The sequence below is a fragment of the Capricornis sumatraensis genome, chromosome 8 (genome assembly GCF_032405125.1).
Source record: "Capricornis sumatraensis isolate serow.1 chromosome 8, serow.2, whole genome shotgun sequence".
NCBI classification, from domain to species: Eukaryota; Metazoa; Chordata; class Mammalia; order Artiodactyla; family Bovidae; genus Capricornis; species Capricornis sumatraensis.
The window spans coordinates 105,605,223-105,632,033 of record NC_091076.1 but is presented as its reverse complement, the minus strand read 5'-3'; the positions used below and the strand labels follow the sequence as shown (position 1 = coordinate 105,632,033).

Sequence of the window (26,811 nt, the reverse complement as noted above, 5' to 3'; positions counted from 1 at the left end):
CCATCCAACCGTCTCATCCTCTGTCGTCCCCTTCTCCTCCCACCTTCAATCCTTCCCAGCATCAGGGTCTTTTCCAATGAGTCAGTTCTTCGTATTAGGTGACCAAAGTACTGGAGTTTCAGCTTCAGCATCAGTCCTTCCAATGAACACCCAGGACTGATTTCCCTTAGGGTGGTTGGATCTCTTTTCAGTCCAAGGTACTCTCAAAAGTCTTTTCCAACACCACAGTTCAAAAGCATCGGTTCTTCAGCACTCAACTTTCTTTATAGTCCAACTCTCACATCCATACATGACTACTGGAAAAACCATAGCTTTGACTAGATGGATCTTTGTTAGCAAAGTAATGTCTCTGCATTTTAATATGCTGTCTAGGTTGGTCATAACTTTTCTTTCAAGGAGCAAGCATCTTTTCATTTCATGGCTGCAGTCACCATCTACAGTGATTTTGGAGCCCCCCCCCCCAATAAAGTCTGTCACTGTTTCCACTGTTTCCCTATCTATTTGCCATGGAGTGATGGGACCAGATACCATGATCTTAGTTTTCTGAATGTTGAGTTTAAGCCAACTCAATGGCACCCCATTCCAGTACTCTTGCCTGAAAAATCCCATGGATGGAGGAGTCTGGTAGGCTGCAGTCCATGGGGTAGCAAAGAGTTGGACACGACTGAGCAACTTCACTTTCACTTTTCACTTTCATGCATTGGAGAAGGAAATGGCAACCCACTCCAGTGTTCTTGCCTAGAGAATCCCAGGGACGGGGGAGCCTGGTGGGCTGCCGTCTATGGGGTCGCACAGAGTCGGACACGACTGAAGCGACTCAGCAGCAGCAGCACTCTCTCCTCTTTCACTTTCTGCCATAAGGGTGGTGTCATCTGCATATCTGAGGTTATTGATATTTCTCCCAGCAATCTTGATTCCAGCTTGTGCTTCTTCCACCCCAGCGTTTCTCATGATGTACTCTGCATAGAAGTTAAATAAGCAGGGTGACAGTATACAGCCTTGAGGTACTCCTTTTCCTATTTGGAACCAGTCTGTTGTTCCATGTCCAGTTCTAACTGTTGCTTCCTGACCTGCAAACGGATTTCTCAGGAGGCCAGTCAGGTGGTCTGGGTAGTCCCATCTCTTTAACAGCGACTTTCACTCATCACTATATGGTGAGAGAGGTGCTTCCAGCACAGTCTTTCTCCGATAGGTGCAATCATCTGTTGGCAACAATTTCCTCCTTGAGGAAAAAAAATAGGGAAAATAGGGGCTTCCCCGGTGGTCCAGTGGCTGGGACTCTGCTCTTCCACTGCAGGGAGTGCCGATTCAATCCCTGGTTGGGGGACTAAGATCCTCCACACCGCACGACATGGCCAAAAAAAAAAGAAAATTAAAAATATATTTTAAAAATGAGGAAAATAATACCTCACCAAACAGTTGTTGTGAAAACGAAACAAAATAAGATAATGCGTCATCAAAGTGATGCAAAGTGTTTCTGAGTCATAAACTTTTAGACACACATCTAGTTATCCCTGTGTGCATTTTAGCGATCTCATATGGATGCACTTCCTGTCGTTATAAAAAACATATCGGGCCTTATCTCTTAGCTATTTTTTCCTGAGTGGACACACCTATACTCCCAACCCTCAGATGATCTCAACACATGTTGTAGATGGTCACCATTATTTTTCCTATAAAGTCTTTAGGTCCCTCCAGAGAGAAAACGTTCACAGCCACTCTGTGACCAGGCAGATTGCACCCCTGGCGGGTGGACAAGTGTCTCATTCCAACACAAGGCGATCGCTGCCACAGCCGGGAGCTTGGGCACACTTAAACATATTCAGAGTTTTCATGTTTTACTTAAAAGAGTTGTTGTTTAGTCGCTCAGTCATGTCCAGCTCTTCTAAGACGCCATGGACTGTAGCCCGCCAATGTCCTGTGTCCATGAGATTTTCCAGGCAAGAATCCTGGAGTGGGTTGCCATTTCCTTCTCCAGGGGATCTTCCCCACCCAGGGATCGAACCTGAGTCTCCTGCATTGCAGGCAGATTCCTTACCACTGAGCCACCAGGGAAGCCCTATGTGAAAGCATTCATCATGGTTTTGATTAGCAAGTGGAATGAGTTGCTCATGTTGTCAGCCCTACTTGTCATCATCAACCACAGGGCAGTTAGTGAGGGAAAGAACCAAGAGGCTTCTGTTGCCACAAAGGCAACATTTCGAGGGTGATTCTTCCATAGGCTGGAAAATTGGGCGACTCCCCGTGGTCACCACTAGAGGTCACTCTAGGGAAGCGCTACCTTGAGGTTGCAGAACTCACCGCAAAGGAATGCTGGCGTTTGGCTCCAAAAATGGATTCGACCTCGCTTCTGTTGGGACTCGCTGCTCCCGAGTGCCAGGAAATGCCGTTTGCCAGGTCCCAACGATGAAACGTGGAGGAAATATCCAGTTGCACCCTTTGCAATGGAAACCCCAATTCCCTGGAACTCGAACAGAAATCAAGAAGGAACAAGACTACCCACCCCCTCGCTCTCCCTAACCCCTAAATCTTTAACCACACGTTTCAATTCTTTGTGGTTACCGGAGAACACAAGTCATATTTCCCGGTTTACTGAATAAACCACAACGCTGCATTTCCCCTGCCTTCTCCTGTGAAACATGTTTCGTCTCTGCTAGCCTAATCTTTTGGTTTTATGACCAAAGTGCAGAGTGTTATGGAATTTATTCTCGCTTTCTCAAACTTTTTCAGATTCCGATAGCTCAGCAGCCAGGTTTCTGGTGTCCTCCCATCTGGCAAGGATCCTCAGTGTCTGAACATTTTGTCTTTGGAGCCTCGATGAAATAATGTGTGGAGTGTGTTTAAAGCAGAGCCTAGTCTTCAGTAAGCTCTTAAGAAAAGTGAGCTTGTGATAATTATTACTGTTATTACGGGACTTGGACTATGACATTAAGATAATTGTCAAGACTAAAGGAAATAAGACTGGTTGCATGCAGGAACTCAATGGCATCTCAAGGCCCCTCCCAAGGTGGCCCAACAACTTACACCAGATTGTCTCTGGGAACAATCCTCCTTGGGCAGTTTGGTTATAGACGCCATTTATTGCCTGTGTTTTATATGACCATATAGCTGAGGGCTTAATTGGCAGCTAGCAGAATGTCAACCGCATTACTCCTTTAACCCTTGTTGTTGTTGTTCAGTTGCTAAGTTGCGTCCGTCTCCTTGCAATCCCATGGAGTGCAGCATTCCAGGCTCCTTTGTCCTCCACTCTCTTCTGGAGTTTACTCAAATTCATGTCCATTGAGTCAGTGGTGCTAACCATCTCATCCTCTGTCACCCCCTTCTCCTTTTGCCTTCAATCTTTTCCAACATCAGAGTCTTTTCCAGTGAGTTGACTCTTTGCATTAGGTGGCCAAAGTATTGAAGCTTCAGCTTTAGCAACAGTCCTTCCAATGAATATTCAGGGTTGATTTCCTTTAGGATTGACTGGTTTGATCTCCTTGCAGTCCAAGGGATTCGCAAGAGTCTTCTCCAGAACTGCAATTCAAAAACATCAATTCTTCAGTGTTCAGCCTTCTTTATGGTCCAACTCTCACATCTGTACATGACTACTGGAAAAACTATAGCTTTGACTATACAGACCTTTGTCGGCAAAGTTGATGAACCCTTTTTGTTAATAGCAATACAGTTAGAAAGAGAACGAACTTGTCCTGAGTTCCAACTATGTTTCAGGGCTCTGTGTTAGGCATTTGGCCCAATTTATCTCATCTAACTAAACTTCAGGGTCCTCAGTCATAATAATGGAAGGATATTGTGAGAAATAGTAGGTAATGTATCTTTACTTGCTTGCTTTCCTTATTTTTAATAGATTTTTTTGATGTGGACCATTTTACAAGTCTGTATTGAATGTGCTACAACGTAGTTTCTGTTTTATGTTTCGGTTTTTTTGGCTGTAAGGGGTGTGGGATCTCTCAGCACTGCCCTCCCCCCGCCCCCCCAAGCCAGGATTGAACCCACGTCCCTAGTATTGAAAGACAGAGCCTTAACCTCTGGACCACCAGGGAAGTCCCTCTTTTAAAAAAAAAAAAAAATTATCTCTATTTTTGGCCGTGCAACTTTCAGGATCTTAGTTCCCCCACCAGATTTTAACCCTGGGTCCTTAGCAGTGAAAGCCCCAAGTCTTAACCATTGGACCGCCAGGGAATTCTCAAGTCTACTTGTTTTCTCCCTAAAGCTTGTTTTATTTGAAAACAGGATAGGATGGCTTATACCTCAATTATAATGCTTTTTACTTTTCAAACTCTTCCTCTTCCTCCTCCTTTGTCTACTTCTTTTTTGTCTATCTGAGTTTTTCATGAGACTTTACCCAGTCACAAAACTCCGGGAAGTTTACTCAGGCTATCTCTGTTTTTCTGCTTCTGAGTTCCAAAATAATAAAGCAGCTTGTTTCACAGTCTTGCCAGAAAACTTTTTAGGTCTAGGAATCAAACTTCGTCCTTCAGTCTTTGACTCGGCTCAAGAAATCAAATCTCCACCCTCTCCCAAATTAACGTGAGCATTTGAGCTTTAGGAAAATTAAATCTCTGCAAGCATCATCATGAGTTCAGAGCAATATAAATACCAGGGCTGCCTACAGACCAGAAGGGAGTGTCATCTTCGCTCGCTCTGAGATTTAGGAATGTCAGATGGGCAAAATCTTCTGCTTTATATAGCTGAGCTTATAGACATGCCAGCTTGAGATGAACGAGGAAAGCAGCTCCAAAGGTTTGAAGGATGCATGGGAAGAGAAGAGTGGAGCAAAAGATGCTGTCAGAGGTCTTTCTTGATATTCTGAACCGAGAAAGTTCTGGCCTGGATTGGAGGCTGAGAAAAGAGAGCCCACAGTCACAGGAGTAAATGAAGAGTTAGAAATTGAATGTAAATGGAAGATGAAAGAACTTGGATGGGCTTTCATTTAATGTTTTTAAAAAATATTTATTTATTTGGCTGCACTGGGTCTTAATTGTGGCACTTGGGATCTTCATTGCACTATGCAGGATCTTTAGTTGCAGCAGCTGCTGCTGCTGCTAAGTAGCTTCAGTTGTGTCCAACTCTGTGCGCCCCCATAGACAGCAGCCCACCAGGCTCCCCCTCCAGAAGCCTGGCAAGAACACTGGAGTGGGTTGCCATTTCCTTCTCCAATGCATGAAAGTGAAAAGTGAAAGTGAAGTCACTCAGTCTTGTCCAATTCTTCACAACCCCATGGACTGCAGCCTACCAGGCTCCTCTCTCCATGGGATTTTCCAGGCAAGAGTACTGGAGTGGGTTGCCATTGCCTTCTCCTTAGTTGCAGCAAGTGGGATCTGTTTCCCTGATCAGGGATAGAACCTGGACCTCCTGCACTGGGAATGTGGAGTCTCAGCCACTGGAAAACCAGGGAAGTCCCTCAGTTAGTATTAAAGGGACAAAGGCTAATGAATGTTTCAAGTACACGGAAGATGATCACCACTATTTTCCTTAATGACTGAATGCTGGATAAATTCCAGCTTGGTGAATTCAGATTAGATCCAAGTGAAAACTTTCTGACATAAAAAGTACTAGAATGTGTTACCAAGGTCACAAAATCTTTCAGTTTGGTGATTCAGTACCCTTTTGATTGACAGAAGATTGGCGGTAAGTGGGTGACCTCTCTTGGCTCCATATTTATGCACGGTTACTGTGTTAACAGTAGGGTAACAAATAGCCCTGTTTATCTACTAAACAGGTGCGTCTTGGGACTTGAGCAGGTTTAAATTTCCCCAGTGGATCCTGGATAAATATATGTGTATTTTACAGAATAGAAACTGGACTCCAGGAGGCCAGCGGGGAGAATGCAGGAAGGGACCCTTGGCTTCTGATCATTGTCTCCTCTAACCTGTCCTCCGGCCTCTCCAGCAGCTGAAGGCAAAACTATGTGACCCAGAGTATCCCTGTCCGAGAGGAGAGCAGAGGCCCTAAACCCTCAGGGAATGTTGGCAATGCGGGCTTGGCACACGCGGAATGTGGGGAATGAGTCCACAGTCCAGAGTTCAGATCTTACAGTTTGGCTTTGCCCTGCCCTGACAGCGTCTGCCTCACATGAGGGGCTCTGCTTGGGTAGCTGTGAATCCTGCTTCTGAATCATATTGCTTTTCTGAGCCCGTGGGTCTTATTATAGCTAAGAAGACTTCAACCAGTCTGGCTCAGGCTGCAGAGAATTAAATATGCTTTCAAAATACTCCCTCCACTTGGGGTCCAACAAGAACACACAGGCAGCTGTCTTTACTACATCAATGTCTTCTGCCCTTTAAAACTCATTTCCCTCTGAAGCTGATTTAAAAAAAAAAAAAAAAGGAAGTATAGTCGATTTACGATGTTCTGTTAGTTTCAGGTGTAGAACAAAATAATTCATTTATATATATATATTTTGGATTCTTTTCCCTTATAGATTATTACAAGGATGTGCTATACAGCAGGTCCTTGTTGGTTACCTTTTTGTTTTCGGCATGTGAGATCTTAGTTCCCTGACCAGGGATCGAACCTATTTCTCATTGGAAGTGTGGAGTCTTAAGCACTGGTCCGCCAGGGAAGTCGTATTTTATTTTTAGTAGTAGGTATCTGTTAATTCCAAACTCCTAATTTATCTCTTTCCCCTTTGGCAACCATAACTTTGATTTCTAAATCTGTGAGTCTATTTCAAACAAATTTTTTCAATATTGAAAATTTCTGGGAAGATTCTCAGGAAACTAGCATATTAGTTGCCTCACAGAAGGGAACTGTGAGATGAGAGATGGGAGGAAGACCTATTTTTTATCCTTCTTTGTTTCTTTTGAATTATTCATGTGCATGAATAGGTATATCCCAAGATAAATATGATAATTTTTTTAACATCAGGTTTATAAAACTGTGTGGAATTTCACTTAACTCCTTTTTTATTTTCTTTTAAAAAAATATTTATTTTTAATTGAAGGATAACTGCTTTACAATATTATGCTGGTTTCTGCCATAATGCATGGATCAGCCATAGGTATACGTACATACATCCCCTCCCTCTCACATCTCACCCCTTCCCACTCCTCTAGATTGTTCCAGAGCCCCCGGTTGAGTTTCCTGAGTCATACAGAAATTCAAAACTATGGAACACTTCACAAATTTGCGTGTCATCCTTGCACAGGGGCCGTGCTAATGTTCTCTGCATTGTTCCAATTTTAGTATGTGTGCTGCCAAAGCATACCGCTTAACTCCTTTTCTTCCGAATCAGATTTTTCTCTCCGTCTTACTCAGCTCCCCGTTTCACAAGGACTGCATCTGCCTTTGACTAAACACTCACTGTGGCCTAGGCGTTGGGCTCAGCATCTTCTGTTCATTATCTCACTTTCTCATTTAACAAGCCAGGAAATCCCCTGGTGGCTCAGTGGTTGGGATTCCTTTCTCTCACTGCCAAGGGCCCAGGTTCAATCCCTGGTGGGGAAACTAAAATCGCACAAGCTGTGTGGCATGACCAACCAACCAAACAAAAGCACAAGTCAGTGAGAAGTTTCTCTAGTTACCCAAATTCTACAGGTGAAGAAACGGAGGCTTCGAGAGAGAGGTCTCATAGCTGGTAAGTATCAGGTCTGCTATTCAAACATGGGTTTAATTGGCCCCAGTAAGAATCTGCCTGGAATGTGGGAGACACGGGAATGGCAACCCACTCCAGGATTCTTGCCTGGAGAATCCCATGGACAGAGGAGCCTGGCGGGCTACAGTTTACGGGGTCCCACAGAGTCGGACACAACTGAGTGGCTAACATTTTCACTTGTTTTTTAAAGAGTGCTTTATTGTTCTTCTTAAAACCTTTCTGCATTTATTTATGGCTGTGCTGGGTCTTCACTGCTGGCACAGGCTTTCTCTGGTTGCAGCAAGGGGGCTCCTCGTGGCGGTAGCTCCTGCGGCGGAGCACGGGCTCTCGTTCCTGGGCTTCAGTAGTTCCGGCTCGTGTGCTTAGCTGCCCCTTGGCGTATGGAATCTTCCGCGATCAGGGATCGAACTCACAGCCGCTGCACCGGCAGGGGGATTCTTAGCCACTGGACCACCAGGGAAGCCCTGGGCCCCACTTGTCACCCTCACAGCCTGCTGCCTCCGTAGCTGAAAGAACACTGATGTGTCAGCTGCCAAACTTATTAGGAATTTTCTCACAAACTCCTTTGTCAAACAAGCCCTTAAAAGCCACAAAAGAGATGAAACAGATTTAATGCACATTCTTCGGCCAAAGAAAGCTGGGTTCTCAGTACATGTGTCTTTTCGTGTTGGGGGCACTGATTATTACGCAGAATGACTGACTCATGGGCTTATCAAAGTCTGAAGCCTCTGATCCCCCGCAAGCAAATCCTGAGCCAGGACCCTCTCAGTGGGACACATCTCAGGCAGCATTCAAATGGAAAAGGGGACACTTCTGGTTTGAGTTTGAAGACGCCACCAGTACGTGCACCAGCCCTATATCTGGCTGAAGCTGGAAAGCTCGCGAGCTCAGAGCAAAGCTGTGAGAATCTTAAAGGCCCTGTGAAAGAAGAAGTCCCCGCGTAACTGCTAGTTTCTATGGACACAGAAGAAAAGAAGGGATTGCAATGAAAAATAGCTAAGCAGCCAGCAATTCGAGATGAGGCTGCAGAAGGCCAGGTGGACTAACAGCTGATAGTATATCACACACTCTCATGAAGCCCCTATAACCCAAAGATAGCAAAGAAGTTTTATAAAGAGCCATCAATTGTTCCAAGTTTTTGTGTTGAAATCAAGGCAAGGATCTGGTCATCACCCTTAAATAAACTTGCCTTGCTTCATGTAGCTTATTCACAACGTTAGGGAGAGGATTTATAAAATACTTTATATAGTTTTGCAGCATAAAAGCATCTTCACAGGGAATTCCCTGGTGGTCCAGTGGTTAAGACTGTGCTTGCACTGCAGATATTCAATCCTTTGATCGGGAACTAAGATTCCGAAAGTCAGATACTGCAAGCCACGCATCTTCACATGCTTTATCTCATCTAACCCAGGATCTTTATGTGCGTCATCTCATTTGATCAAGAGTGAGTGGGTCCTTGTCCACCTCCAGTCCAAGTAACTCTCTCTCCACCTCGACCCCCCAAGCAACCACCTTCGGTGGGCTGCCTTTGAATAACAGACCCTGGGAAACAGCAGCAAGGAAGATTCTTGGTCTGAAGGTTCTGTCCAAGGTCGAGTGTTTTGGGACATATGTTGTTGTTTAGTCACTAAGTCGTGTCCAACTCTTTTGCAACTCCATGGACTGTGGCCCACCAGGCTCCTCTGTCCATGGGATTTCCCAGGCAAGAATACTAGAGTGGGTTGCCATTTCCTTTTCCAGGGGATCTTCCCAACTCAGGGATCGAACCCTAGTCTCCTGAGGCTCTTGCATTGGCAGGCAGATTCTTTACCACTGAGCCACCAGAGAAGCCTTTGGGACATATATTTGATTTTAAATAATGAAGGTCACAATGATTCGGTATCAGCACCAACACAACATTTAAGGGAGATTCTCCCACCTTCCTTCTCAAAGTTTGTATTCGTGATGCTCTTGAAATTAACCATTTGCAAATGGGAGCAACCCCTGGAGTGAGCCATGTGGAAGCAAAGGGGATGAAGACAGCCTGAGCCCTGGGAAGCTCTCCTTTCTCAGTGCTCACCCATGGCCCTGACAGATCCTAGCATGATGCTACCCTCCAGATTATGCAGGACTGATTGCCACCATCCCAGTGTTGCAACCCTGGGAGTCTGACTCCCAAGTAATAATCAAGACTTCTAGACAAAATCGGAGCTAGAGATGTTCTGTGGCTAAAGGCGTCTTCCCATGAGACATGGAAGCTTCTCTTAGAGCAGTGTTGGTTTTTTTTTTTTTAATTTATGTTTATTTTTGGCTGCACTGAGTCTTCATGGCTGCGCCCAGACTTTCTTTAGTTGCGACAAGTGGGGCTGCTCTCTAGCTGTGGTGAATGAATGGGCTTCTCGTCGCAGTGGCCTCTCTCGTTGCCGGGCACAGGCTCTAGAGTTTGGGCTCAGTAGTTTGTGGCGCACGGGCTTAGTTGTCCTGCAGCATGTGGGATCTTCCCAGACCAGAGATCAAACTGGTGTCCCCAGCATTGGCAGGCAGAGTCTTAATCACTGGACCAACCGGGAAGTCCTAGAGCAATGTTTTAAACTTTAACTTTTTTTTTTTTTTTTACAAAAAATTTCCCCCAGGAGGGAAAAAGTAAACTAAATTTCTCCTTCATGAAGGAAATTAAATGCTAAGAAATAAGATTGTGTAGGGTAGAGTTGAGTTTTGGAAGACCACAAACTCTCACAAAATCTTGTTTTTTTCGTCTTCCAAGAACTGATTTTTTTCCCCCTTTAGGAGCAATATTTCTTTCAGTGAGAATTCATTTGGTAAGGGAAATTCAAATGTTTATCTTTCAGGAACATAATTTATCCCCCTAGACGACCTCTTAAACATCATTCTTAACTTGAGAATTAAGAGTTTTATCAAGCAATTGATATTACAATGCCAAATAGAAAAATAGAAAACTGTGTGTTTTTTCTTATTGAGTTTTTTTCTCTTTCCCCCCCAAATCAGGTAAATTTGGTCTTTATCAGTTTTTCAGTTTCTAAATCTTCAACTACACATGAATAACTTAAGCCAAATTGTTCTTCTGCAACTATGGAATAGCCTGGATTCGCCTGGCTGTTTATCGAGGATAAAGAAAACAAAGACAGCTACATATTGTACCTTCAAGTTAAGCCAGGATTTTCCCTTCCAGTCTAGAAGCTGAAAGGGCACGTTTGAATCGACTGGGATCTGGAGGGTGCGGGGGTGCAGGCCCCAGGAATCTGCTCCCCCACAACGTGTCCCCTCCCCTCGTAAACTGGGCTTAAGCTCTCAGACTGTGGGCAGTGTGTATTGAATGACAAGCTTGGGACTTATTTTCAGTCCTCGATCCACAGCCCATTTATTACCTGAAGTGAAGTGAAGTTGCTCAGTCATGTCTGATTCTTTGCGACCCCATGGACTGTAGCCTACCAGGCTCCTCCGTCCATGGGATTTTCCAGGCAATAGTACTGGAGTGGATTGCCATTTCCTTCTCCAGCAGATCTTCCAGACCCAGGGATCAAACCCACATCTCCCGCATTGTAGACAGACGCTTTACCGTCGGAGCCACCAGGGAAGTCCATTTATTACGTGATCCTAAGCAAAACCACTTGGCCTGGTTGTCCTACTTTTCGGCCTTCTAGGCTACGGATATGATAAGATGTTAATCAGCTCTGTAGCCCATTTCACAGGGATGTCCTAGGTCATCAGTAAAAAAACGCTCTGTTGTTGTTCTGTCGCTAAGTCATGTCCGACCCTTTGTGACACCCTGGACTGCAGCACACCAAGCTGCCTTGTCCTTCACTATCTCCCAGGAGTTTGCTCAAATTCATGTCCGTTGAGTCAGAGATGCTATCTAACCATCGTATCCTCTGACGCTCTCTTCTTTTGTCTTCAATCTTTCCCAGCATCAGGATCTTTTCCAATGAATCGGCTCTTCGCATCAGGTGACCAAAGTATTAGAGCTTCAGCTTCAGCATCAGTCCTACCAATGAATATTCAGGGTTGATTTCCTTTAGGGATGGACTACTTTGATCTCCTTGCTCTCCAAGGGACTCTCAAGAGTCTTCTCCAGCACCACAATTCAAAAACTTCAATTCTTTAGCACTCAGCCTTCTTTATGGTCCAACTCTCACCCAAAGGAAAGGTGGCAAGTGAATTCAAGGGTTTATTATGAGAACAGCAAACAGACCTGAGCTTCAGTCCAATAAAGACATTCAGGCAATACTAAAGTTCGTTTGGTTCTGAACAGCGCAGTCACCACACCCATGATAAAATCAAAACAAAACCAAGGCAACAACCTGTGACCTGCTCAGGCTTGGCGCTGTTTTCTCCTGAGCCCTGGATTGCCTCCCCGGGGGCACCTGCTTTCTGAACTGACATTGATCATGCAGTCCTTACTGCGCCAGGGCCACCCTGAGGCTGGCCCCCTCAGGTGGGCAAGGTGGGCTGAGGGGTGCGACACCACTGACCTGACAAAGGATTGTCCAGAGCTCAGCACAGACACCTGAAGGGGTGGTCCCAGGTGTTTCCCGCAGGCAAATCCACCCTGCTCCTTCTTTTTTTTTGCTTTTAGTATTTTATTTGGTGATTTGTTTTGGCTGTACTGGGTCTTAGTGATGGTGCGTGGTATGAGGCTTCTTAGTTGTGGCATGCAGACTCCCAGTTGTGGCATGTAGGATCTAGTTCTCTGACCAGGGATTGAACTGCACTGGGAGTGAGGAGTCTTAACTACGGGACCACCAGGAAAGTCCCTGTTCTGATCTTTCTCTAAGGCTGGTGGGTCTTGAGAGTCCCATAGCTAATTTGCTTCCATCTACACATCCTGACCCTGGAAGTGGAACAAGCTCCCTGGGGAGAAATGTCCATCACGGTGAGTGGATGAGCCTTGCTCCTAAGGGGCTGACAGGTGGTTCGAGCCTGACCTGAAGGGCTGGGAAAGACCTCAGTGGCACTTGATCCCTAAATGACTAATTTTTTGGAAAAAAAGGATATTCTACTTTCGGATATTGACAGCACCTCCAGACACTAACCAGTCACCTCCTAAGTTTCTGCCCCTGATCCAAAAGGACCATAGATAAAAAGAGGCAGGTGGATGGGTTCAAATCCATCTCTCCTCTTAGAAAATGAAGTAGCATAAACCTTGTTCGGGAAGGACCTTATAGAGGACTCTGGAACTGGTAATAGTTTTTCCTCTGGAGGCATTTTCTGTCATTCTCAGGCCAACCGCTCACTTCTTGGGTCACCTGGAAGTGATCAGATTCTAGGGTCAGGCAGGTGTCAATTGCGTTAAGACCCTCAAGACTGATATCATCCCCTGGTGGTCCAGTGACTAAGACTCTGTGTTCCCAATGCAGGGGGACTGGGTTTGATCCCTGGTCAGGGAACTAGACCCCACATGCTGCAACTAAGATCCAGGATGGCCAAATACATATTTTTTAATATATATTTAAAAAGACTGATATCATTTAAGCCAAACTGACCATTTGGCTCAAGGTATTTATTCACTACAGGAGGCTGTACAGTGAAGCGTTTAAGAGCCTGGTTTCTGTACCACATGACCCAGCAATCTCACTCATAGGTGGCTATCTACCAAAGAAATACACATCCACACAAAAACACACATCCACACAAGAACACACATCCACACAAAAACACACATCCACACATGTTCATAGCAACACTATTCATAACAGACAAAGAGTGGAAAGAGCTCAAATGGCCACCAGCTGATGAGTGGGTAAACAAAATGTGGTCTATCCATATGCTGGAAAATTACTCTATAATGAAAAGGAATGGAGTGCTGGTATATATCGCATCATGGATGAACCTCAGAAACATCGTGCTGAGTGGAATAAACCAGTCACAAAAGATCGCCAACTGGGACTCCCCTGGTGGTCCAGTGGTTAAGAATCCACCTGCCAGGGGACAGGGGTTCAATCCTCGGTCTGGAAAGAGTCCACATACTGTGGAGCAACTAAGCCCCTGTGCCTCAACTACTGAAGCCCGCAAGCCCTAAAGCCTGTGCTGTAGAGAGTAGGGGCTGCTAGAGAGTAGCCCCTGGTGGCCGCTACAGGAGAAAACCTGAGCACAGCAATGAAGACCTCGTGGAACCTAAAATAGACTAAATACATTTTAAAAAGGTCCCAGGCTGTGTAATTCCAATTACATGAAATGTCCAGGATAAACAAAGCCTTAAAGACAGGGAGTAGATTAGGTTTACTGAGACTGGGGGAGGAGGTTGGGGACAAATGGAATTGAGTGTTAGGGGCGATGGTGTGTCTTTTTGGGGTGCTGAAAATTTTCTCGAATTGGTGTGGTGGTGCGGCACAACTCTGAACATACTAAAAGCCACTGAATGACACTCATGAATGAGTGAATTGTGTATGACATATGAATTATATCTCAATAAAGCTGTTTGAAAAAAACAAAAACAAAAAAAAACTTGGCCTCTAGAGCCAGACCGCCTGGCTTGAATCCTGCTTGGTCACTTATTAGCCCTGTGATCTGGTGGTAAGCTACTCGGACCCTCTGGGCCTCACTTTTCTGACCTCTGAAATGGGAATGATAGTATTTCTATCTTCATAGGGTTATTATGAGTTATATAGAGCAGACAGTGCATAGTACATAGTAAACCCTACACAAGGGTTAACAATATTAACCTTGGGTTAACCTAAAGGTTAACTATTATGATATTATTATCAGTCACATGTGTCTCCCAGGACATCCCCTAGCTGGTTATGAGACTCAAGTCTCTGTCAGGGGGTGCTTAGAAAGCATGAAGTCAGAAGCAGGTGCATATTCTTGTGGACACTTCATCAGACCTTGGAAAGCCCTTTATTCGCTCATTTGTCAAAGTCATGAATATGTGCCAGGCACTGTTCTAAGTGCTGGGAAAGCAGAAGTGACCAAAATAGATTCAATTTCCTGTTCTGATGAGGCTTGTAGCCTCATGGAGGAGTCAGACAATGAACAAATAAACAAGAAAATATAGAAGATAGAGATCAGTACTCAAAAAAATTTTTAAGGACCTTCTCTGATGTTCCAGAGGTTAAGACTGCATTTCCAACGCAGGGGGTGAGGGCTGGATCCCTGGCCCAGGAACTAAGATCTCACATGCCTCAAAGCATGGCCAAAAAAGTAAAAGTAAATAAATCATTTGAGAATTTTTTTTTTTTTCAAATCGAAAAACTAGTGGGATCTTGACTAGGGGCATGTCAGATGGGGAGTCAGAATCATCCACCCCAAGCTGCTCCCAGATTCCTGACTCATATTAACAGAAACTGTCTGAGATAATAGATGCTTACTGTTTTTGAAATACCAAGTTTAGGGGAATTCCCTGGAGCTCCAGTGGTTCGGACTCTGTGTTTTCACTGCCGAGGGCCTGGGTTCAGTCTTTGGTCAGGAAACTAAAATCCCACAAGCTGCACAGCAGCGTGACAAAAAAAAAAAAAAACACCAAACTTGGGGGCAATTTGTTACACAGCAATAGATAAGTAATACATCATAGTGAGGACTTGAGATTTCAGTCTAAGTATGATGGGAAGCCATGCAAGGATTTCAAGCAGGGAAGTGATGTGATGTGTGTCATGCTATGAAAAGACCCCTCGGGCCACTGTGCAGATTGCATTGGTGGGGTGGGGGGGGTTGCTGAAGAAAACGGGGTCCTGATTAGGGTTGTTGCAGTAGTACAGCAGGTCTAGACAGTGGCCTGGACCAGAGTGGTAGAGCTGGAATGAGAGAAGTGGGTGAATTAGGATGGTAGTTTGGAGTTAGAGCCCGTAGAGTTTGCCGATAATCGAATACAGAAAGTGAGGAAAGGGAAGGGATGAGAGACGACAGGTTTTAGCTGGAGCAGCTGGGTATTGCTAGTGCCACTTACTGTACAGGGGACGTGTAAGAAAGGAGTGGGTAAAGGAAAGAGGCCGTGAACTTGGCTTTCGATGCTTTAAATCTGAGATGCCTGCGGGGCTGCCCTGGTGGTCCCGAGGCTAGGGGTTCACCTTCCAATGTAGGGGGTGTGGGTTCAATCCCTGGTTGGAGACCTAAGATCCCACATGCCTTGCAGTCAAAAAAACAGATCGTAAACAACAGAAGCAATACTGTAACGCATTCAATTAAGACTTGGAAAATGGTCCGCATCAAAAATCTTAAAAAAAATAATAAATTTGAGATGGCTATTAGACATCCAAGTGGAGCTGTCAAGTAAGTGAATCTGGGGAAAAGAGGAGAGATTAAGCCTGATATAAGTGTGGGACTCACCAGCATATACATGGTATTTAGGACGGCAAGACTGAATTTGACCACGTGATGTGACTTACGTGAGACTCGAACAGAGATAAGAGGAGGTCCTTCCTACTCTGATATCTGGGGTGCTGATCAGAGGAGGAGCTAGTAAGGGGGATTGAGAAGGAGTAACCAGTGATGTGGGAGGTGAACCAGAGTGACCCAGAGGCCAACAGAAACATGTATTCTTCCGAGAAGGGCGGAGCGCACCAAGAGTAGCTGTTTTATGTTTCAGGAAGCATGTCTGTTATCCTCCGCAGTCCTAACTGCTCACTGACAAACAGCACTCCCCTGCAGGATGTTTTACTGTTTCTGTAAAGCGCTCCATCCTGTTTGATTAACGTGCCCCGCTCTGTAGCTAAGCCAGTGTTCTCCTGCACTGGGAGGAAGCTGGTTGCCTCCTCCCGTTGGCATATCCCAGAGTAGAGGACCCCTGTGACAGCTATGTAAATGTTGTTCAGGAACAGCAGGGATTTCCTTGGTCTTTTTAGATCTAGACAACATTAACTTGAACCCTGTTCAAAAGAATTCTCTGCAGAATCTTGTGTTCTCATGAGCTTTTCTGGTTCCCAGCTGAACTGGTTTCCTTCAAGGATTCTCCCACAATTCTATTGGTGGAGTTCCGTTGTCCATACCCTGCCCCTTAATTTTCACTAAGCCAATCACTCACACAGGTATCTTTATGAGTACATCTCTCTTGAAGGATTTCACAGATGCAGGGGTTTATATTGTAGAAATACCAGCAACTGTATTGTATTTATTCACTGGCCGCCTCCCACAGCTTGCTGGATCTTAGTTCCCTGATCAGGGACTGAACCTGTGCTCTTGGCAATAAGACCATGGAGTCTAACCAATGGCTCCCAGGGAATTCCTGAAACACAGGCAGTTTTAAATGCACACCAGGGTATATTTTTTCCCTAAAAGTGCTCTGCTGTTTCCACACTTCAGGCTGCAACCTCCCTTCACATCACTCAGCCTTCCTCTCTGCTCCTTCCTTTTTTTCTCAACCAGCTCCAATTTGGGGGTTCCTTTTTTCAGGCAGAGCATTTGGGCTCATTCTCTTACTGCTTTGGTGCTTGCTGACCTAGGCCTTTTCGATCTCGTCTTTCTTGAAAATATTTATCAAATATGTTCCTAGACAAAGACAGTTTCCTTCCTTTTCAGGACTTTTGGTACCATTTTAAGGACACAAAGGTACATGTAAACAGTCACCAATCTGATTATCTATGAGGGATTATAGAGCAGTAAAGTGCTGTCCATCCTCTCACAGAGCTTAAAAGCTAGTTAATGACATGATGTTTGTACCTAAGGTGCTAAGAAACAGTGCAAGAAGGAGCCCAGAATGCCAGATGGAGAAGTGGGAGTTGGGGTTTGGAGATAAAGAGCTGACAACAGTTCCTGGGGTTGAGGCGAGGCATAAGGATGCTGGCTGCCTTGTCACTTGGCACCTGGACCAGATCCTATGGCTTCCTGTCTCCACTGGCTCCTCTTTCATCTACACATTCATCTTTCTTCCGTCCAAACCCGACTGTCTCATTTCTCTACTTATAAGCATGGGGTGGGGGAGGGAGCGTTCTCCTTTTGCTTCAGGTAATAATAACTGATGGATCCCCAGAAAAACACCTCTGACCTCCTCTAGCAGGATTCTCTGCCACAGCCCCTCCATGAAGTGCACCAAACTCTCTGACTACAACAGGCAGAGCACGTGCGTGCTAAGTTGCTTCGGTTGATTCTTTGTGATCCTATGGACCTTAGCCCATCAGGCTCCTCTGTCCACTGAATTCTCCAGGCAAGAATGCTCCCACTCACTGATAAGCGGTGAAATGTGGCTTTCACGATGGAAGATTAAAACGGCTGCTTTGGCGGCACTCAGAAGATCTGGCTGTCAGTGAGCTGCTGTTATTTCTGGAAAGGAAACAACACAGAAGCCTCTCCTATCTGGAATCCCAAAGATCGTAAGAGGACACAATGACGGTGTCTCACCTGAGGCTACGCAGGATTTCTCAACCTTGGTGCCTCTGACATTTTGGACCAGATAACTCTTTGTTGTGGAGGTTGTCCTGGGCCTGTGGCTTATTCAGCAACAATTCTTTGCCTCTACATATTAGATGCCAATAGTAGTCCTCAATCTGATGACCAAAAATGTCTCCAGCTGTTGCTAAATGACCCCGGGGAAAACCTTACCCAGTTGAGAGAGGAGATTGTTTTATACATAAGAAAGTGAAAAGTGTTAGTCGCTCAGTCGTGTCTGACTCTTTGTGACCCCATGGACTGTAGCCTGCCAGGCTCCTCTGTCCATGGGATTCTCCAGGCAAGAATACTGGAGTGGGTTGACATTCCCTTTGCCAGGGGATCTTCCTGACCCAGAGACTGAACCTGTGTCCCCTGCATTGCGGGAAGATTCTTTACTGAGCCACCCCCTCTCAATATCTGCATTGATATATGCATATATAAAGATATATATATATAGCTATTTATGTATATTTATCTATAGATACATATATATCCTGGACATGAATTTGAGCAAACTCTGGGAGATAGTGAAGGACAGGGAAGCCTGACGTGCTGTAGTCCATGGGCTCACAAAGAGCTGGACACAATTTAGTGACTGAACACATATATCCATATATGTATATATATATTTAATATACCTCAATAAGAATATGTGCCTATATATGTATTTCTTACTGAGGTATAATTTAAATGCATGAAAACATACAGATTTTAAGCATATAGTTTGATGAGTTTTGACAAATAGATAAACCTATGTAAGTCTCACTCTAATCGATGTATACAACACTTGCTTCATCCTTCCAAATTTTCCTCATGTCTCTTTTTTAAAAACTACTCATTTGGCTGCGCCAAGTCTTAGTTGTGGCACATGAGATCTTCAGTTGCAGCATGTGGGATCTAATTGCCTGACCAGGGATTGAACACAGTCCTCTGCATTGGGAGTGCAAAGTTTTAGCCGCTGGACCATCAGAGAAGTCCCCCTCAGGCCCCTTTGATGTCAGTCTTCACCTACACCCCAATCCCCGTCTGAGTTCATATAATGGAATCATATGGTGTGTAACCTCCTCTGACTTCCTGCCTTTAGAATAATGTCCGTGAAATTCACTCATATCGTGATGTGTATCGGTGATCTGTTTATTTTATTGCTGTGGGGTGCTCCCTTGCATGGATATACCACCACTATTTGTCCATCCTTTTGTTGATGCACATTTGAGTTGTTTCCCATTGGAGGTTATCATGAACCAAGTTTTTATGGAGATATTCACATCATCCAGAGATTTAAATTTCAGAAAGAGTGGGAGCTCCCTGGTGGTCCAATGGTTAGGACTCAGCCCTTTGGCCAAAAACAAAGATTTTGGAAATGGAATGTAGCCAGATGCTTGCATTTTGTTGTAAAGTTGTGCCCTTGTTTCAGGACTGCTCTTCAGGAGAGCAAATGAGTGTTGCCTCATTCTCAGCATCATTTACAACAAAATTCCCCCAGAAGACCCCTCAAGAGAATCAAAGGGTTCGAGAGAAGGCCTTCATCAGTGAGACATGACTACCACTTTCTCCTAAAAATGTCACTTACAGCTTAGAGACAAACGGCTCCTGCCAGCTGAGGGAGGAACATGTGAACTGCCCACTCAAGAACCAACATCCCAGACCATTTCAGCTGCCTCACCTCCCAGTTATCCTCAGGCCTGATTCCAAATGCCAGGCCCTGTCATCAGCGCCTCTTTCACAGCCTCTGGGCCATTTCCTCCACTTCCATCCCCTCCAAACCTTCCTCCTGTGTTAGCTGAAGCCCTTGTTTTTTTTGTGAAGAAAATCTCCAACAGCCTCGGCATCTTCAGAGGACTCTCCAGCTCCCCCTCCTTCACCTAAGAGTGACTTTCCCATGAAGAGGCCACTTCTCCTGAAGCTCTTGAGTGGAGGGAGAATTCTCCCAAATCCAAGTTGGGAAGGGAAGCAGCAGCATAGTTTTCTAGGCTTTCATGGCTCCTTCCAGACCATTCTGCTTCTTTCATCCTGAAAACTCCCTTTTTTGAGGTGCATGCCCCATGGTGGTCCTCTGGGACCCCACCTTTCACACTTGGCTCCGAGTTCTACTATAAGCCTGAGTGGACACCCCATCCAGGAGCTTAGTTGCTAAGTTGTTGTTTTGTTAAGTTGAGAAATCCTTGACATATGACATTGTGTAAGCTTAAAGGGTGAGTTTTCCTGGTGGCTCCGTGGTGAAGAACCCATCTGCAACGCAGGAGGAGATGTGAGTTTGACCCCTGGGTTAGGAAGATCCCCTGGGGAAGGAAATGACAACCCACTTCAGTATTCTTCCCTGGGAAATCCCATGGACAGAGGAGCCTGGCAGGCTGCAGTCCATGGGGGTGCAAGAGAGTAGGACATGGCTTAGTGACTAAACAAGTTTAAAGGGTAGCACATTTTTTTAACTTTTGACCGCACTGTGCCAGATGTGGAATCCTAGTTCCCAGGCCAGGAATTAAACTGACGCCTCCTGTGTTGGAAGCACAGAGTCTTAACCCCTGGACCACCAGGGAAGTCCAAGGGTAGAAGATGTTGATTTAATACATTTTTACATATTGCAATGATGATCACCATAGTAGTGTTAGCAAATACCTCTAACACATCTCTTAATTATCATTTCTGTTTTTGTGTGGAGGACATTTAAGACCTAGTCTTTTAGGCAATTCCCTGGTGGTCCACTAGTTAGGACTCTGCACTCCAGGATCCCACTAGCCAAACGGGTGCAGCAAAAAAAAAGACTTAGTCCCCGGTGGCTCAGCTAGTAAAGAATCCGCCTGCAATGTGGGAGACCTGGGTTCGATCCCTGGGCTGGGAAGATGCCTTGGAGAAGGAAATGGCAACCCACTCTAGTATTCTGACCTGGAGAATTCCATAGACCGTATAGTCTATGGAGTCTCAAAGAGTCGGACACAACTGAGCGACTTTCACTTAGCAATTTGAAATATGTAACACAGTATTGCTGACTATGATCCTGATGTGTTTTCCATCTCTAGAACTTAACTTTCTTGTAGTTGCAAGCTGGCTACTAAGTTTCCTGCCCTCTTATGTGATAAGAATCCCTAACAACCAGGTTATTTCAGCCCCTGACTCCCCTGCCACCCCCTGGACCTTGTCATCATTTGAATGAACAAAGAAACAAGAAAACAAATATATTCAGGAGTTGAGAAATATCAAGCCCCTGCTTATACTACAAGGCCCCACTCGTATGCACCCCACTCTGCTAACAGATTCAAGAAGTTGGTGTTGGCCATCAGATCCTGCAAGAGAATCAACTATGTTAAAACACACAGACACACACATTGTTCAGAATAACTTCTAATAAAGTTCAGAGAGTTGTAAGTGTTATCCAGAGAATTCACAGGTAGGGGCTGAACTGTATTTCCAAAGTCCAGACCAACATCATCCAGAGTCCTGCTGTATATACAATAATACTTATAGATGAGTGCATGCGTGCACACTAAGTCGTTTCAGTCGTGTCTGACTCTCTGTGACCCCATGGACCTGTGGCCCACCAGGCTCCTCTGCCCATGGGATTCTCCAGGCAGGAATACTGGAGCAGGTTGCCAGGCCCTAGTGCAAAATGCATTTAATAAGGTGTTTGCTCAAATACATGTTTTCATTGAAGCTTTCTGTGGTCTCCGCATCTCAAACGAACCCAATCCTCAGCATTCTTCATGCACCTCCCCAGCTATTTTTCTGTGTATCATTTACCACCATCTGACACACTATTTTATTTACTTTTTTTTTTTTAATCTGTCAGCAGCTCCCCTCAGACCTCCAAACTACAGTGGGGGCTCCTAGAGAGGAAGGGTTTTGATCTCCTTGTTCATTGCTGTATCTGCCATCCCCCCACCCACCCCCATACACAAAGGTTTGGAATTATTTTCTAAAGTAGTACTATCATAAAAAGAGATAATCAAGAGTTGATTCTTTTATGGTTCTTTATCACCTGCTGTCAGATTGCCCAGCACAGATATTATGACAACATTCAGTTCAGTTCAGTCGCTCAGTCGTGTCCGACTCTTTTCGACCCCATGAATCGCAGCCCGCCAGGCCTCCCTGTCCATCACCATCTCCCGGAGTTCACTCAGACTCACGTCCATTGAGTCAGTGATGCCATCCAGCCATCTCATCCTGGGTCGTCCCTTTCTCCTCCTGCCCCCAATTCCTCCCAACATCAGAGTCTTTTCCAAGGAGTCAACTCTTCGCATGAGGTGGCCAAAGTACTGGAGTTTCAGCTTCAGCATCATTCCTTCCAAAGAAATCCCAGGGTTGATCTCCTTCAGAATGGACTGGTTGGATCTCCTTGCAGGTCAAGGGACCCTCAAGAGTCTTCAACACCACAGTTCAAACGCATCAATTCTTCGGTGCTCAGCCTTCTTCACAGTCCAACTCTCACATCCATACATGACCACAGGAAAAACCATAGCCTTGACTAGCCAGACCTTAGTCGGCAAAGTAGTGTCTCTGCTTTTGAATATACTATCTAGGTTGGTCATAACTTTTCTTCCAAGGAGTAAGCGTTTTTTAATTTCATGGCTGCAGTCACCATCTGCAGTGATTTTGGAGCCCCCCAAAATAAAGTCTGACACTGTTTCTACTGTTTTCCCATTTATTTCCCATGAAGTGATGAGACCAGATGCCATGATCTTCGTTTTCTGAATGTTGAGCTTTAAGCCAACTTTTTCGCTCTCCTCTTTCATCAAGAGGCTTTTTAGCTCCTCTTCACTTTCTGCCATAAGGGTGGTGTCATCTGCCTATCTGAGGTTATTGATATTTCTCCCAGCAATCTTGATTCCAGCTTGTGTTTCTTCCAGGCCAGCGTTTCTCATGATGTACTCTGCATAGAAGTTAAATAAGCAGGGTGACAATATACAGCCTTGATGTACTCCTTTTCCTATTTGGAACCAGTCTGTTGTTCCATGTCCAGTTCTAACTGTTGCTTCCTGACCTGCATACAGATTTCTCCAGAGGCAGGTCAGGTGGTCTGGTATTCCCATCTCTTTCAGAATTTTCCACAGTTTATTGTGATCCACGCAGTGAAAGGCTTTGGCATAGTCAATAAAGCAGCAATAGATGTTTTTCTGGAACTCTCTTGCTTTTTCCATGATCCAGCGGATGTTGGCAATTTGATCTCTGGTTCCTCTGCCTTTTCTAAAACCAGCTTGAACATCTGGAAGTTCACGGTTCACATATTGCTGAAGCCTGGCTTGGAGAATTTTGAGCATTCCTTTACTAGAGTGTGAGATGAGTGAAATTGTGTGGTAGTTTGAGCATTCTTTGGCATTGCCTTTCTTTGGGATTGGAATGAAAACTGACCTTTTCCAGTCCTGTGGCCACTGCTGAGTTTTCCAAACTTGCTGGCATATTGAGTGCAGCACTTTCACAGCATCATCTTTCAGGATTTGAAACAGCTTAACTGTGATTCCATCACCTCCACTGGCTTTGTTCATAGTGATGCTTTCTAAGGCCCACTTGACTTCACATTCCAAGATGTCTGGCTCTAGATTAGTGATCACATCATCATGATTATCTGGGTCATGAAGATCTTTTTTGTATAGTTCTTCTGTGTATTCTTGCCACCTCTTCTTAATATCTTCTGCTTCTGTTAGGTCCAGACCATTTCTGTCCTTTATCGAGCCCATCTTTGCGTGAAATGTTCCCTTGGTATCTCTAATTTTCTTTAAGAGATCTCTAGTCTTTCCCATTCTGTTGTTTTCCTCTATTTCTTTGCATTGATCGCTGAAGAAGGCTTTCTTAACTCTTCTTGCTATTCTTTGGAACTCTGCATTCAGATGCTGATATCTTTCCTTTTCTCCTTTGCTTTTTGCCTCTCTTCTTTTCACAGCTATTTGTAAGGCCTCCCCAGACAGCCATTTTGCTTTTTTGCATTTCTTTTCCATGGGGATGGTCTTGATCCCTGTCTTGATCCTTGTTCATGATCTATGAACATTCCATAGTTCATCAGGCACTCTATCTATTAGATCTAGGCCCTTAAATCTATTTCTCACTTCCACTGTATAATCATAAGGGATTTGATTTTGGTCATACCTGAATGGTCTAGTGGTTTTCCCTACTTTCTTCAATTTAAGTCTGAATTTGGCAATAAGGAGTTCATGATCTGAGCCACAGTCAGCTCCCGGTTTTGTTTTTGTTGACTGTATAGAGCTTCTCCATCTTTGGCTGCAAAGAATATAATCAATCTGATTTCGGTGTTGACCATCTGGTGACGTCCATGTGTAGAGTCTTCTCTTGTGTTGTTGGAAGAGGGTGTTTGCTATGATCAATGCATTTTCTTGGCAAAACTCTATTAGTCTTTGCCCTGCTTCATTCCACATTCCAAGGCCATGTAGATTGCAATAAAAGATTAATGTTTAAACTTACCAGTTTCACTACAGTTTCAGCATTATTAAATTTTATTATTTTATTTAACAGAACAGATGAGAAACGGCTCCTCGGGGTTTGTTTTAATTTAATGTTCTTTGGTTATTAGTGAGATTGAAACTTTCTGCCAAAGTAACAATTCCTGCAACATGGATGGACCTAGTGAAGTAAGGCAAAGACAAATACCTGACACCGCTTATATAAGGAATCTTAAAAATGGGTACAAACGAATTTATCTACAAAACATAAATAGAGTTACAGATGTAGAAAACAAATTTATCACTACCAGGGGAAAAGCGGTGGGGGAGGTGGGGGAGGGGTGGGGGGGTGGGGTGGAGGGGGGGGTGGGGTGGAGGGGGGGGTGGGGTGGAGGGGGGGGTGGGGTGGAGGGGGGGGTGGGGTGGAGGGGGGGGTGGGGTGGAGGGGGGGTGGGGTGGAGGGGGGGTGGGGTGGAGGGGGGGGTGGGGTGGAGGGGGGGTGGGGTGGAGGGGGGGGTGGGGTGGAGGGGGGGGTGGGGTGGAGGGGGGGGTGGGGTGGAGGGGGTTTGGTGCGGGGAGGCAAACTGGGAGGTTAGGACTGACATATATACACTACTGTAGATAAAAGAGATAACTCACAAGGACCTACTCTATAGCACAGGGAACTCTGCTCAATACCCTGTAATGGCCTATATGGGAAAAGCATACAAAAAAGAGTGGGCATATGTATATGTATAACTGATTTACTTTGCTGTACTCCTGAAACTGATACAACATTGCAAATCAACTATATTCCAATAAAAATTTTAAAAGTCCTAATATGGGAAGTGGGTTCGCGGCCCCGAGGATCTGTCTCTTGCTTCAACAGTGCTTGGACGGAACAGACCCAGGGACGCCCCTTGCTCCAGCCTCCGACCACCCTCCAACCTTTTTTCGGTCGCAACCTCCGGAGTTAGCCACTCAGCGGTCCGCGATCACCAGGACCAGCCACCATTTTTAAACTCATTATTACCGACCAATCACAAGATCCCAGATTCGTCAGACTTATTCTACCGAGGGGGAGGCCGCCATCAACTGCCTGGGTAACATGCCTGGGCCTCCTACAGCTACCTCTCTCTGGGCTTCTATTTCGACCGCGACGATGTGGCCCTGGAGGGTGTGGGTCACTTTTTTCGCGAATTGGCCAAGGAGAAGCGCGAGGGTGTGAAGCGTCTCTTGAAAGTGCAAAACCAGCGTGGCGGCCACGCCCTCTTCCTGGACGTGCAGAAGCCATCTCAAGATGAGTGGGGTAAAACCCAGGACGCCATGGAAGCCGCCCTTCTCGTAGAGAAGAACCTGAATCAAGCCCTGTTGGATCTGCATGGCCTGCTTCTGCCCGCGGAGACCCCTACATCTGTGACTTCCTGGAGAACCACTTCCTAGATGAGGAAGTGAAACTTATCAAGAAGCTGGTTGACCACCTGACCAACCTCCGCAGGCTGGCTGGTCCCCAGGCTGGGTTGGGCGAGTATCTCTTCCAAAGGCTTACAGAAGCTTACTAGGAGCTTCTGGAGACCAGTGGCCATTGAAGAACCCACCTAACATCAGGGCTGCCTGAAGCCCCTCTCTGCAGCCACTAGACAGCTTTTTAACACCCTGGAGCCCTCTCTCAAGCCTTGGACCAAATGGAAACGATAAAGCTTTTTGCAGCATAAAAAAAAAAGTCCTAACATGTAGTTTCTTATGTAAACTGTCCACATCCTTTGATCATTTGGTCCATCCTTTCAAAGAGCTTGTAAGTGTACATTGGGTGGTCTGAAACTTCGGCTGCAGCAAAAACCAATACTTAGCCATTTGCAGAATGTGGATCCCGAAACTGTGATTTCTGGCAAGGGACTCATTCCAATCGTGGTATTTAGCTCAGACAAGTTAAATCTTAAACAGTTTCACCCTGTCACCTTTAAACACCTGATTAGGCTGAAAGGATGGCACAAGATGAAGGATGCTCCCATATAAGCCGGAAGGAGTGCGCTGCCGTGTGGCTGGGATTCGGCATGTCACTCCTTGTTCAAAACCTTGAATCAGCCCTGCTGAGTTACTCACGTTTCCTGACTCACCTCTCGTATCTCCATCTAGATGAAGCGAAGTCATAAATAAATAGAGGAATGTTTTCTGGCTGATGGTTTGTTCAGTACTTTGCTCTAAATTACCCTTTTGGAGGCAACTGGAGCTGAGCAAATACTTTGTCATTATAACCGACACCATATGCGAGACTTCTCTGGCAGTCCAGTGGTTAAGACTTCACCTTCCAATGCACGGGGTGCAGTTCAGTCCTTCGTTGGGGAGCTAAGATCACACATGCCTTCTGGCCAAAAAAACCAAAACATGAAACAGAAGCAACTATAACAAATTCAATAAAGATTTAAAAAATATAATTGACAGTCATATGAAATCCAGGGTGTAGAAACCTTGTTTCTCCCCAGACCTTCAACTGATCACTAACTTTTTCCTAGTCTACCTGTAAAGATCTCTTAAGTTCTCTACTTCTTGCTG

The 26,811-nt window shown here is 45.2% G+C and overlaps 1 non-coding gene and 1 pseudogene across 1 annotated transcript; one reads left to right on the top strand and one right to left on the bottom strand.

Moving 5' to 3' along the window:
* The window catches only part of LOC138083699 (ferritin light chain, oocyte isoform-like), a 38,104-nt pseudogene extending 12,284 nt beyond the window's left edge, over positions 1–25,820 (top strand).
* LOC138084831 (U6 spliceosomal RNA) lies at positions 7,106–7,208 on the bottom strand. Its single transcript, XR_011145239.1, has one exon. It is a non-coding gene; the product is annotated as a U6 spliceosomal RNA (small nuclear RNA).
* Positions 25,821–26,811: the final 991 nt, after the last annotated feature.